Raw genomic sequence first — 13,256 nt, 5'->3', positions numbered from 1 at the left:
TAGCAAATAAACATATTGCTCAATAAATAGCATACCATCTGAAATTTAAAATTAAGCGTTTGATGCAATTTTCAGACTAAGCAAGTACCTATTGTTATAAATTATGTAGGTTACCAAATCATCGTCCTTATTCATGCGGTCAAATTATTTATAGGTCATATTGAAATAAAAGGAAATTTAAAAAGTTGCAGCGCTCCTTTTAACCATATAGATTTATCTTTATTTTGTCACGGAATTACAGCACAAGTTGGTTGGTTCAATTCAGTAAATGTTAGTTTTCTTTAGGATCAATTCAATTTGTGCTGAATTAATCTAACACTTAAAATGAACTTCAACCAATACAATCGAACATCAAAGTTTGATTCTGGCCTCGAAATATCAGTACGATGACGTTTAGACGGCAGGTCAAACCAAATAAACATGTCCACACGTATTTAGGCGTAGGCTAGCGTAAAATAACGTATAACCTTCTCAAAATGTGAATGACGTAGCCTGTACATTAGGTGACATTTTGCCTTTATCGTTTCTTAATTACAAATGCAAATATGTTAATTGAAGACTCCGAATGAAGCACTGAATGCTGTAGTGAAACATGAAATATAATTGGTGAATTGTGTCCCTCCATTAGCTTTCTATGACTGCATGAAATGTCCACCCAGTTTTTGAAGGTGTGTGTTTGAAATATTACCTGAATATTTTACAATCTGTATAAGCGTATCATTCGTTTTTCAAATGAGAAGGCAAACACGCAAATAAAGCATTTTAATTTATGATACAGTCTGCAGCCTACTTCAGGCTAATTTACAGGGATTAGGCAAAGGCTAAACAAAGGCTCACCTAAAGCACATATTCACATAGCTATCTCTCCCTCTAATTGTCTGTGTATCGTGTTTTTTCGTGTAGTCAATAACTGACAACCTATATTTAACTGTATAAGGACATTAACGCTGCAGTCTACACTGTAGTCCAATCCACTGAAGACAATGTTCATGTCCCCTGTCACCAAAGAGCGTCGCTGTTTCTATCATTCGTGTACTGTAGGATGGGGGGGATTTTTCCTCCCAACGTTTTGACAATATTAATTCCGAGAGATATACTTACTGTATGTTCTATATCATTTTATTTGGGTCATTAGCCTACATTCTTAGCATACAATCCATAACGTTAGATACGTTCATATTGTACTTTCATATTGAAAAGCAGATGCTTACAAAGTATTTTTGTTTAAATATAATAATTCAGTAGTTTGTTTGCTGTTTAGACGGTTAGCCCTGTTAGTATTATTCCTTATTATTAAAAGTTACTATATGAGTATACAGACTAAAAATGAAGGTTCCTCAATGGTTCTTTGATTAAGGTGATGGTTCTATGTTGAACCATACTAACCCAAATAATAAATATTGGAGTCCTTCAGTGTTTTTTGTGATTCAAAAAGGGATATTTCCTCATTAGAATATTTTGGGGTGTGGTTTGCTCACAGCACTTTCCTCCATAAAGGTTCTATAATTATTTATTTATTTACAATAAAGGGTGTTTTATATCCCCCAAAAGAGTTATAACCATAGCGAACCCTTTTTTAGTGCTATATAGACACTTTTTTAATGGTTATTTGTAGGACCTTAGGAAAGGGTTCACTATACGGGTTCCATTTAGAACCTTATGATTATGGTTCTTTATATAACCTTCAAAAAAAGGTTCCATACAGCACCAAAAGGCGTTGCGCTATTGTTACAAGCCGAATAACCCTTATTTGCCACTATATAGAACCAACTGTTTTTAGTGTGTATGTTACGGCAGGCCCATGGGCTTTAGACCTACTGAAGATTAGTATAGAAAAAATATAGTCCCAGGCCCACGATGCATTTGAGTTTATTTGGCTTGATACAAAATAACTTGAATGATGAAGATTATGGGCTGCTTCATTCTCGTTTGTAAAGAAATCATTTGGTTCCTTAAAGTTTCCTATATCTGGCGTCGATAGGGTAACAGTAATCCCAACTGACAAAACTTCAAAAAAATCGCTCAAATAAAGATTCAATGTATATCTTTCTTTGTTTAACAGGAGTGACAGTTAGACCTGAATAAACAATGATTATTTATGGTCAAAAGTGTGTGTGTGTGTGTGTGTGTGTGTGTGTGTGCGCGCGCGCGCGTGTGTGTGTGTGTGTGCGCGCGCGCACGTGCATGCGTGTGTGTGTGGCTCCATCGTGAGTGTTGCTTTCATCCAACAATTACATTTCTTAAATAGCCTCATAATAGTCTGGGGTAGTAGTCCTAGGTAGGCTACTAGCCGAGTATGTAGCAAGCAGTATATGCCCTGAGCATTGCTTTTCCATAAAGTCAGGCCGAATTAATCGTATACCTATATACCATATGGTAACCTCTTCGGATAGCATCGCCTGACCATCGTTAGCATTTTTATTTTCGTATCTCCCGCGACAAGCACTGCACCTATTACCTCACTGTGCGACAGAAGGCAGAGAGGCAGATGCGTCATTGAGGAGTAATTAACGCGCTAACATTAAACTTGAGCATCAGCACGGTCGTTGTGGCACTGTTTCTGTCTCGTTGCCAAAGCCTGGCTGTTTGCTAGGAGGATAACGTCGCGATAAACAATAGCCTCGGCATTGTTTTTTCCCCGTCTTCATGGTCCTACATAATTTTGAAGCTAAGGAAAGCAAGATAATACAATATTGGAACAGGTTTCTAGTGAATGCAAGGTAGGTTGTGGCATAGGTGGTTTAGGTCTGGCATGTGGTTATGCTGATATTAATTTCAGACCAACAGCCTTTGTATTGGTCCATATTTCTGCAAACATCTTTTGACACATTTGATATGTCGCCTCCCTCCTCCGCCCCCCACCTCTACATCCATCCATCTCCTCTCCATCTATAGCTTGCTGCCCTCTCTCTCTTTCTCGCTGTCTTTCTCATGCATCCCTTGTTTTCTCTCCCTCTTTCTCGCTGTCTTCCTCACGCAACCCTTGCTCTCTCCCCCTCTCTCTCTCTCTCTCTCTCTCTCTCTCTCTATCTCTCACTCGGTTGTGTCTGGAACAAAAACGATAGGGGACGTACATTTTGAGAGGCGCAGAGAATAGGCGATCACGCAGAGTAGGAACAAAAGCCGTCTGTTATGAAAGGACCAACGAGTGAAGCTGCAGTGTTTGGGTTTCTGGCCACGTTCGCCGATGCCGCGTGAGTGGAGGGGAGAAACAACAGATTCCAATCGCTCTCTCGTGGTCTAGGCTGGGGAGAATACTGCGTGTGACTCCATTTAGTACAATAACCTTATTTATCTCTCTTGCCATTCAAGCACAAGTCATCTTTTTTGGGAACATTTTAGTAGGATAAACTTAATTGATTAATTTGATGAGCAATATAAACTTTTGAAATATCTTTAACATTAACCAAAAAGGATATCTGGTACTATTTTGGATTATAAAGATGCCCATTGTAAGTATGAACGTTGCTGGTGGTGATACTGTTAGATGTTAAGAGTTTTGTTCACCTGGTGATTGAGGATATTTCGAGTTGCATTTCATCTGGCATAATTTAGTTAGTTTTGGGTAGTTATTTGGGTATTTTTTTTATTTTTTTTTGTAATGCAAATCATTATTATTATAGTCATCAATATAATTTTTGGCCTACGACTTATTCTCTAAATGTAACTTAATAACTCTTCCAAAGTATCATAGCCTATTACGTAAGGTATATAGAGGCCCCCCAGCGTTAAGAAAATGTTCCGAGATTGTTTAGGGATTGTTCAGAGCCTGGGAAAATGTTTCGGGGCCTACGGAGTGACGTGCTGTCGAGACTCTCTTTTTCGGGGGACCTCGGGGCTACCAGACGGTATTGTTATGATAATGATTTCCAGCTCCCTGTTGAACTTGATGTTGACTTCTTTCTTTGGGGCAAATTTTTCTCTGTCACTTGTTTGTTGCGAAATCTTCCAGGAGTCTGCATGGCAGGGATTGTGAAAGGGACTATATAATGCACACCAAGGCTGATTTGAGTATAGACTGATTCATAGGCCGACATTATTTTCTAATCCTCATTTGTATGAGGTTACAGTAATTGCAATTTCTTCACGTGAAATTATGTTGTTACTTTATGGAAGTGATAATGTAATTGCCTGATAGGCTAATCACTAAATGTATTGTGCTATCCCATTATTATCCTGTGGGGCATCTGCAGGGCAAATCGTACAGATTTACGCAGATGTGCAGATTAATTTAATGCATTTAGTTTATCATGTGGCATGGGATGAATCGAATGAATTTAATATAACATCATTTTTCTGTTAAATGCTATTTCCAGTTATGCATTTTAGCGGCAACAGGTGCGGGCGGTACTGGCCTTAGCCGTTGTACTGAATGGCCAGCTGCCTATGCGCATGTCAAATTCTTATGAAAAAATTGAATGCAATTTTTAATTTAAATATTTTGTGCAATTTTGCAATATGAGGACTGAACTTGGATGACATCACTTAAAATGAATGCATTTCCCACATATAAATATAATACATTGTATTTAGGTCAAGTGTAGGTCTATTTTGTTTTAAGAACACCATTATTTGTGTTTAAGTCATTTTATAGGACTAACTGGTGATTATTTGAGCTCCCGTTTTCTACTAATGTTTATGCTAAGAGGCTGCACACGCATGCCTTACAGGCAAGCGCGTGCTCAGTGGGCTAAAGGTTTGCTCGTCCAATCAAAATTCAATAAGATGATCTCATTTCATCACAATGCTGCATAGTGATAGGCTCACATCACGGCATGTCTTGTGATAGGCTAATAAATACTCTGTGTTGCTTTTGTCCTCACACGGTTACAAGTACTTTGTCTTCCCTGAATTTTAGTAACCATATCCGTTTTTCTATCACAAAGGGTTTTACGTGATTGTTGTTCAGTTCACTATGACGAATGCTGTAAGGAGCGACGCATAGCCTATGCTAGACCTTGACAAAGAACCTTTCTCATGTTATAAAATCCAGGCTAGGCCTCGAGTAGCCATAACATGACAGTATTATAATCCCTTGGGATGCGGTACCGTTTCACTGTAATTATTCTGACCCTATAGGCCTACGTGAACTCTATATCAATGTCTCCCAAGGTGTACCTTCGTGATAACGATGTGGCTCATGTGTTATAATCAGATATGCTATCTGATGCAAGCAGGTATATTTCGTTCTGTTTAAATCTCCCTCTTCTATCTTTATTGGTAGTCTAACACTCATCATATAGCACACACACATACCCAAACTCACACACACACACACACTCACGTGCGTGCGCGCGCACACACACACACACACACACACAAACACGCGCGCGCATTCTAGATGGGAAAGGCTTTATGAGTACAGTGAGATGCTATACTGCCTCGTTTCCAGTAGATCGGACAGATCTCTTTATCAAAATATGTAGGTTGTTCATTATCCTGCAATCTCATCTATCTCTTGGCTAAAGCTATCCATCCTAACATGCTTGATAACGTGGTACATCCGGACTGAGTACACTATCAGAAGTAGATTACCGTTTAAATGTGTAGAAGCGGCCAAACAATTTCAGCACCGTGGACAGAGACTTAGAATGAAGGCCGAGAATGAGTTGAATTCCTCTGCTTTAACGAGGGAGTTGGAGCCCATTTCCAAGTCATTGCTTTAGCAAAGCTTTACAGTTAAGAGCTCCTGGTACTTTCACACGAAGGAACAACACTTATTTATGTGCTGGTATAATTTCCCTTTTGGGTAAATGTGTGTTTTTACAGTGTGTTTGGCTGTGGTTGTAAGAGTGTGTAGAGGGAGAGAGAAGATTTTCTGGTCATGTTTGATGTAGAATGAATATTTGACTAAATGCAGATCTTCCTATAACACCTCATCATGGTGTAAAATCTCAAACTGTTGTTGGCTTTGAAATAGAGGATATTAGAGTGAAGATAATGTGGAAAATACCAAATCCCATTAGTACAGTAAGAAAACTGAGGAAGCAGCAGTGATGAACATTATTAAAATAGCTGTTGAGATCAACAGGTAAGAGAGAATGTAGGCCAGCCAGCTAGTTGACCCAAAGTAGGCCAGCCAGCTAGTTGACCCAAAGTAGGCCAGCCAGCGGGTTGACCCAATGTAGGCCAGCCAGCTAGTTGACCCAATGTAGGCCAGCCAGCTAGTTGACCCAATGTAGGCCAGCCAGCTAGTTGACTCAAAGTAGGCCAGCCAGCTAGTTGACCCAAAGTAGGCCAGCCAGCTAGTTGACCCAAAGTAGGCCAGCCAGCTAGTTGACCCAATGTAGGCCAGCCAGCTAGTTGACCCAAAGTAGGCCAGCCAGCTAGTTGACCCAAAGTAGGCCAGCCAGCTAGTTGACCCAATGTAGGCCAGCCAGCTAGTTGACCCAATGTAGGCCAGCCAGCTAGTTGACCCAATGTAGGCCAGCCAACTAGTTGACCCAATGTAGGCCAGCCAGCTAGTTGACCCAATGTAGGCCAGCTAGTTGACCCAATTCACCGCTCATCATGAGAGACATTAATTAGCAAGAGCTTGTTAGCAGAACCGCTCAGATGATGAGAAGCTCAGAAATGAATATTTGGAAGTAGGCTAATTGGATAAATTCCTTGAAGCACAAGTTTAGAATATGTATGTGCGAAAGAGATGATCATCAGCCCTATAAGGAGCCTATGCCTAAAAATACTGGTTTGTTTTTTACACCAATCTTATTACTTTGAAAAAGTCGTTATGGCATGCGGAGTATAGAACACTATAGCAGAAATAGGTATATTCAAAGGCATTATGAAGCTTAAGCAAAAGCACAAACGTTGTCTTATTCTTTCCTATTATAAGTCGTAGATCGGCCTATACCTCATTAAAAACTCTTAATTGAAATGTTCAAAAATAACACGAATTTTGGTTAAGTGTAGCCCTTGATTCGTGAGCATGTTTTTGCTATATTTTGAACGGTGTAATTTAGGACTTTTCACAGTTGTAATGACTAATATTTTCCACTTTACCTCCCCTGACTATTTTCATGCCTTTCATAATGTAAAACATTTTATCTTTGACCAAATTGTGATGACTATTTAAAAATGTATGTGGTGAATAAATTAAAAAAAAAACTTGAGTAAACGGAGACAACATGCAGCCAAATATAAGTGATTGGACAATCTATAATCTAAGAAATACATTTGTATTTTTGCCAGGTAAAAATGAATGCTGAGTGGACCTATAGAGGCCCTTTCTCAAATAGGCCCGCTGTTAAAACGGTGGGTGGTACAGGCATTCCCTAAACTACTTCACGAAATTACCCTTTATGATGTCATGTATTATGAAATCAACATCACTAGCTCCTTCAATTCCGTGTTTGGGATTTTGACAAAACCTCTAGGCCTGGTGATTATATGTAGCTATTTCAGTGCATATTACCACTGAGCGTTTTATAGGCTTATATATAGGCCTATTTATGTTAACCACAGCATTGCTGTAAATGTGTAAACCTTAATTCTGACAAACTAGCAGTGCTGCACGGGATTCTCAAGATAATGCTCAAAATTCCCAAATGACATCCAACTATGTTCTTGCTGCAAAGGTTAGGGTTGTATAAGCCTTAAATTGCTGGTTGACTTGTCTATTCTGAGAGTATGTTTGGTGTCTCCATTGTATATACGCTTGTGGAGAATATAATGGACTCATCCAGTTAGGACTACACCACAATAATGCATTTACATAGTGAAATGCACCATGAATATTTACATTTTACGTGTGTGTGTGTGTGTGTGTGTGTGGTGGTCAGGGCGGTTTGGGATTAGTAGGCGGGGCGCGCGGGGGAGTTAACCAATGAGCATATTGTGAACTATCTCATGCTCGTCAGTTGCAGCCTGTGTGTCAGGGAGGCGACACCATTCTGTAGCCTATGGATATCTGCCGTGGTATATTCTCATATAGTCTACTTTCTTCAACTTGACACTGAAACCTTCATTTGCCTTACAGGCTATCTACATATTCTTACTAAAAACACATTTTAGAAATTGGAATAACAAAAATGATGAACGGATACTACGAACTGTGCATCTGTGAGTAAGATGTCTTTATTTTAAGATGTGCATCATTTTTATTCATTGTATTGTCATAGGTTATAAAGATAATATTCTGAACTGTATTAGTCTTTGTGTGAAATTGTATTTTTGGGATGAGTAAGAGATAGCCTTAAGAAGTTCATGTTGCCTAGTGATGGCTTTAAGTACTATGCTTTTCGTGTACCCTCAGCATTTTCTCTTTTTTTTGTCAATATTAGCAATAACAACATGTTAGTTGCTGAGAATTTAATTAAGGCGCTTAGGCAGTTTTGTTGCAATAGCCTATTTGCTACCCAGCGCAAGCATTGCCTTTCTTATAGTTTTGCGTTAGGTCTATGTGATTTACTAAAATAATACCCTATCTGAATGTAACCTAGCCTATAGGCTACTCTAAATGATAGCCTTTTTAATATAATATTTTAAAGTTCGAAAGATGGGTGTGATATTTTCAGATTTAAGTCGGTAAATCGTTTAACTTGATAGATAAGACTGTGTGTGTGGTGTGTGTCAGCTACGTAGATAGCATTCCCTTACATAGCCCTATCTACACAAATAAATAAATAAATATATTTATATACATGGCATGCATACATATGCTGGGAGAACAGCATCGTTGTCTACGGAGCTATACGGTGTGTTGGCAGTGCGGGAGAGCCTATCGAGCGCCTCGCTCCAACGACTGTTTCTGCTCCATGTGACCACAAACAGCGGATACGCAGCGGCCCCTTTAAGAGACGACGGGTTCGTTTGTGTCTTTGGTTATCTAGCTGTATGAGTTATAATTTCATAAAGCTAGAGAACCGAAAGTATAAACTAATTCCAAGGACTTCAGAAGCCGGGCCTGCGTCGAGATGGCTATGGTCTGGGCAGGGAGAAGGTAGGGAGGGGGGCGCTGGATGCTGCACATGTCTGTGCCAGTTCAGAACACCCAAAATGCCGACGTGGGGATTCAAGTCGATTCCTGCCTGCTGAGAAACGGTAGATAGCTTTGGATTTAGTGTATTCAGGTGTGAAATTATAAATCTAAAAATGAATCAGTTTAAACTGATGTGTAGCCTATCTTGAATACGAGCTGAGAATACGCTGGCTGCGCTGTCAATGGATGCGAACAGTCGAGCATCTTGATGCTTGGACCTAATACACATTTCTAAATAGTTATAGAGTTAAGCTGCTGTACTTTATAACCGGAAAGGCAAATGAGGAATATAGAAATGCAAGACAGTTGTTCTGATAGTGTTATTGCTATTCGGTCTGGAAAAACAGAAGAAAGGCTAAAGAAATACATTTCGTCCGATTGGTCAGTTCTGAGGTGTCACTTGGTTCTTGAAGCAGCGATATCAGCAGGCAGGTCACCCATGATACAAGTCAGTATTCGACGTCCATCCATGTCTCAGGACGTCGGGAGGTGAAGTGGAAACCGGCCACTAGGAGCAACAGTGAGCACTGTTACCTTCAAATAGGCTTTACATAAATTGAAACCCACTACTAAGTAAGGCTAAGTAAAGCTATACATTTCACAGAGATGTCTGATATGCAACAAACTCTCACGTCTCATGTCAGAATTAGGCATTCATCCATGTATCTTAATCATCTCAAGGTTGCATGTTCGAATCCAGCAATAGAAAGTTGTTTTTGATGTTTTCCTTTTAAACCTATCATTAACCTTAACCATTACACAAACCATTATGAGTTAATGCCTAAACTTAACCTTGGAACAATACAAAGCAGTAAGCAAACACTTCGAAATTTGATGTTTGGAACAACTTAAAATGTGACATTTCTGAAACATGGATTAACTTCCAATTCTGATGTGAGATTGTGAGAGCTTGTTGCATATCAGACATCTCTGTGAAATGTATAGCTTTACTTAGTGGTGGGTTTCAATACTGTATATTTAAAATAATCCTGATAGTCAAACCAATATATTCACCTTCCTACTATAGCCTACCTGTATTTTGGGGCAAAAACATAATGAAAAGAAAACATAAGTTGCATAGCATACTGCCTAGGCTACCTTATTGTTTTGATGACAATCATAGACGATTACAATTGGATTTTGTGTATTTGCCAGGGGCACAACTTTCGCTGAGGACGGGGGGACATTCCCCACATTCTGAAACTGCATTTTTGTCCCCCCCCCCCCCCCCCCCCCAGTTTTATCATTGGAATGTGATACGAAATGAGGCAACGGTGTGCTTTAGGACCATGCTGACGCCTCCGAGTGGATGGGTAGGCTGTTTGGCGTGTTTATCAGACTGAAAAAATGTAATAATAATATTATGTACCCCCCACTTCTAAAACCAAAGTTGCATCCCCTGCACCCCATCCAGGACCTATATACCAGGTGGTGTCAGAGGAAGGCCCTAAAAATTGTCAGACTTCAGCCACCCTAGTCACAGACTGTTCTCTCTGCTACCCCACGGCAAGCAGTACCGGAGCGCCAAGTCTAGGTCCAAGAGGCCTCTAAACAGCTTCTACCCCCAAGCCATAAGACTACTGAACATCTAATCAAATGGCTGCCCAGACTATTTGTATTGTCCCCCCCCCCCCTCTAACACCTCTGCTACTCTATGTTGTTATCATCTATGCATAGCCACTTTAATAACTCTGCCCACATGTACATATTACCTCAACTAACCGGTGCCCCCGCACAGTCACTCTATACCGGTACCTCCCTGTATATGGTCTCACTATTGTTATTTTACTGCTGCTCTTTAATTACTTGTTACTTTTATTTCTTATTCTTATCCGTATTATATATATATTTTTTATATATTTTTTTGTGACATATATATATATATATTTTTAAACTGCATTGTTGGTTAGGGGCTCGTAAGTAAATATTTCACTGTAAGGTCTCTACACCTGTTGTATTTGGCGCATGTGACTAATACGATTTTATTTGGTATTAGCCGTAACAACAGTCGTTCTGCCATCTTCAAACTTTAGGTTTTACCTGTCAAGAACTGAGTGATAGCAGATTCATGTTGTTGGCTACAGCCACATACATATTGTTAGGAGAGACACAGGCCTCTATGTAGGGTGAGAAGGAGTGTTCATTTGAATGCACACAAAACAGGTTCCTGTATTTTGTTTACTGTATACACAGAATGTATGTAAATCCCTCTCACCACGTCAGAAGAACAGGGTGTATGTACTTTTTACTGTAAGAAAGAAACAGATCAATCTTCTCTATTCAGCTCCAAAATAGTATTTTGATCTCAGTATCACGGTTGTGTTGCCCTTGTGTGGAGAAGTAATGAAACTAATTCATATAGCTGGTCAGTGACAGGTTCTCAACATGTTATGTAGGCTATAATGTTTTCCTCATGATTCCAGCTATATTTACTGATAATGATTGCATGTAACTGGTGACAGTTAACTGCTGGAGGTGTGTATTTGAGGCATAATAATGTTTATTCTGTTGAAGTTCCTGAAGTAGACGTTGGTTGTTCATAATGCGTACAGTACAGTATTTCAGACCAAGTTCAAAGTGAGTTTGAATAGTCATTCTGAGGAGATTGTTCTAGAATTGAACAACGTAACACAGTACAGAATAGTTTCTGTTCTATTTATACTATTCTTAGAATGATCATAAATAAGGATCTATCTTTGGCTGTGAGTGACGTGTCATAACCCACATTCTATTTGGAGGATGAGTGACACATAGCTCAATCTTTGATGTATACTTCTGGGTTGTTGAAAGTTTGGCCTTGAATTGGAATGAGAATGTAGGAAGAAGAGTAGGAGTCTTCTTGGCTGATGTTTGGATGATTTGAAATGATCTACACAGACTCCTCAATCTCTAGTTGACTACTAGAAAAGTAGCAGTAGAGCAACGGAACACAGAGACACAAGCAAAACTTCAGAATTGATCAATGACATGTGTTTTCAGTTGATACAATAAATGCTATAATTGTATGATTTTTAAGGTTAATATACTCAAAATAATTAACGTCATTTGTCTTTTTGAAAATTCAGGCCTAGGTGTGCTTGCTATATCCTAATTTGTATTCTCCGATATCCTTTATGCGGTTATAATGGTTGATAATGGTTAATAACAGTTAATAATGGTTGATATTTTGATCAACAGCATTGTAACCCATCATGTCTCTCAATAATTGTTTATTTCAGGAAGAAGAAAAAGTGATTGTACATACTGGAAGGTGCACCTGTCAGAAAACAAGATGGCGTCTCATGTTACCTTGAGGTCTCAGATACCAGGGACTGGGAGGAGGAGGGCCCAGGTCAAACCTACAAGGATCAACCACCAATTTACAGGTAACAATACTACAGATAAAAACATAAAATATATCATATTCCACATATCCTTTCACTTAATATTCAGTTTACCTTTCGTTCTTCACGGGTGCAAATACTTAACAAGTTGGCCCTAAGAGTACGGCAGTAGTTAAAACGAGTAGTTAAAACGTTGGTCCTCAAACCGTATATACATCAATTGAGAAGTCTGAGAAGTATGCATATGATGCTCTTGCTTGTATATTAGGTACCGTGGTGTAGCTACTAGCTAATGCAGTCATCCCCAGTGTTGCGTTCTGGTACAGAATAGTTTTCTATTGTGCGTAAAGAAATGAGAGAAAGGGAGTGGAAGTTAGTCCATTATTGAGATGTGTTTGTTTTACTAGTGGCGGTAATTTTGTCTCAGTCGATAGGTCATCTTGGGTTTTGGGAAGGTGCTACATGTCTTAATTTCACCCTGCTTCTCACAGCAGGCACATAATCCTGGAGCAACAGGAAATGTGAATTATTATGTGGATTATAATTCATTGACATTTTTCTAGGGGTTGATACATTTTCCGACAGGGCAAACCGAGTCAATCAATTTAAAGTGGAAATTAGAAACTTTAGAAGCCATTTTAAACCTTGAATACACTACAATTAGCATTTCCTGCTGAGCAGGAAAATGATCTGCGAAAACAGTGATCAGAGTAGATCTGTATGTAAGAACCCAAATCTGTGTGTGTTGTGTGTGTTGAGGACAGAGACCATGGATAGATACTTCATACCACTTAGACAGCATGGTAGTTTTCCAAATACCATATCTAATAATTAAAACAATTTGAAATACATTTACATAGTTAATTTTTTAATTGTAAAATATTTCATTTCAAAATGTTCACAGCTTCAGGTCATGAGGACATGTATTTAGATTGTAAAAATAAATACACTTT

At 39.1% G+C, this 13,256-nt stretch overlaps 1 long non-coding RNA gene across 2 annotated transcripts in view; it reads left to right on the top strand.

Annotated features, from left to right (window-relative positions):
- The first annotated feature begins 3,146 nt into the window (after positions 1-3,146).
- Positions 3,147-13,256, top strand: part of LOC149982148 (uncharacterized) — a 39,376-nt gene continuing 29,266 nt past the window's right edge. Inside the window, exons 1-2 of one of the 2 annotated variants that reach the window (XR_016482661.1) lie at positions 3,147-3,452; positions 12,199-12,345. This is a non-coding gene — a long non-coding RNA (uncharacterized LOC149982148). Of the gene's footprint in view, positions 3,453-7,857; positions 8,062-12,198; positions 12,346-13,256 lie in introns of those variants that run through there. The other variant, XR_016482660.1, reaches the window with a different exon arrangement.

The sequence above is a fragment of the Oncorhynchus mykiss genome, chromosome 8, assembly GCF_057628025.1.
Source record: "Oncorhynchus mykiss isolate SJ-2025 chromosome 8, ASM5762802v1, whole genome shotgun sequence".
NCBI classification, from domain to species: Eukaryota; Metazoa; Chordata; class Actinopteri; order Salmoniformes; family Salmonidae; genus Oncorhynchus; species Oncorhynchus mykiss.
This window is presented reverse-complemented; position numbering and strand designations above follow the sequence as displayed.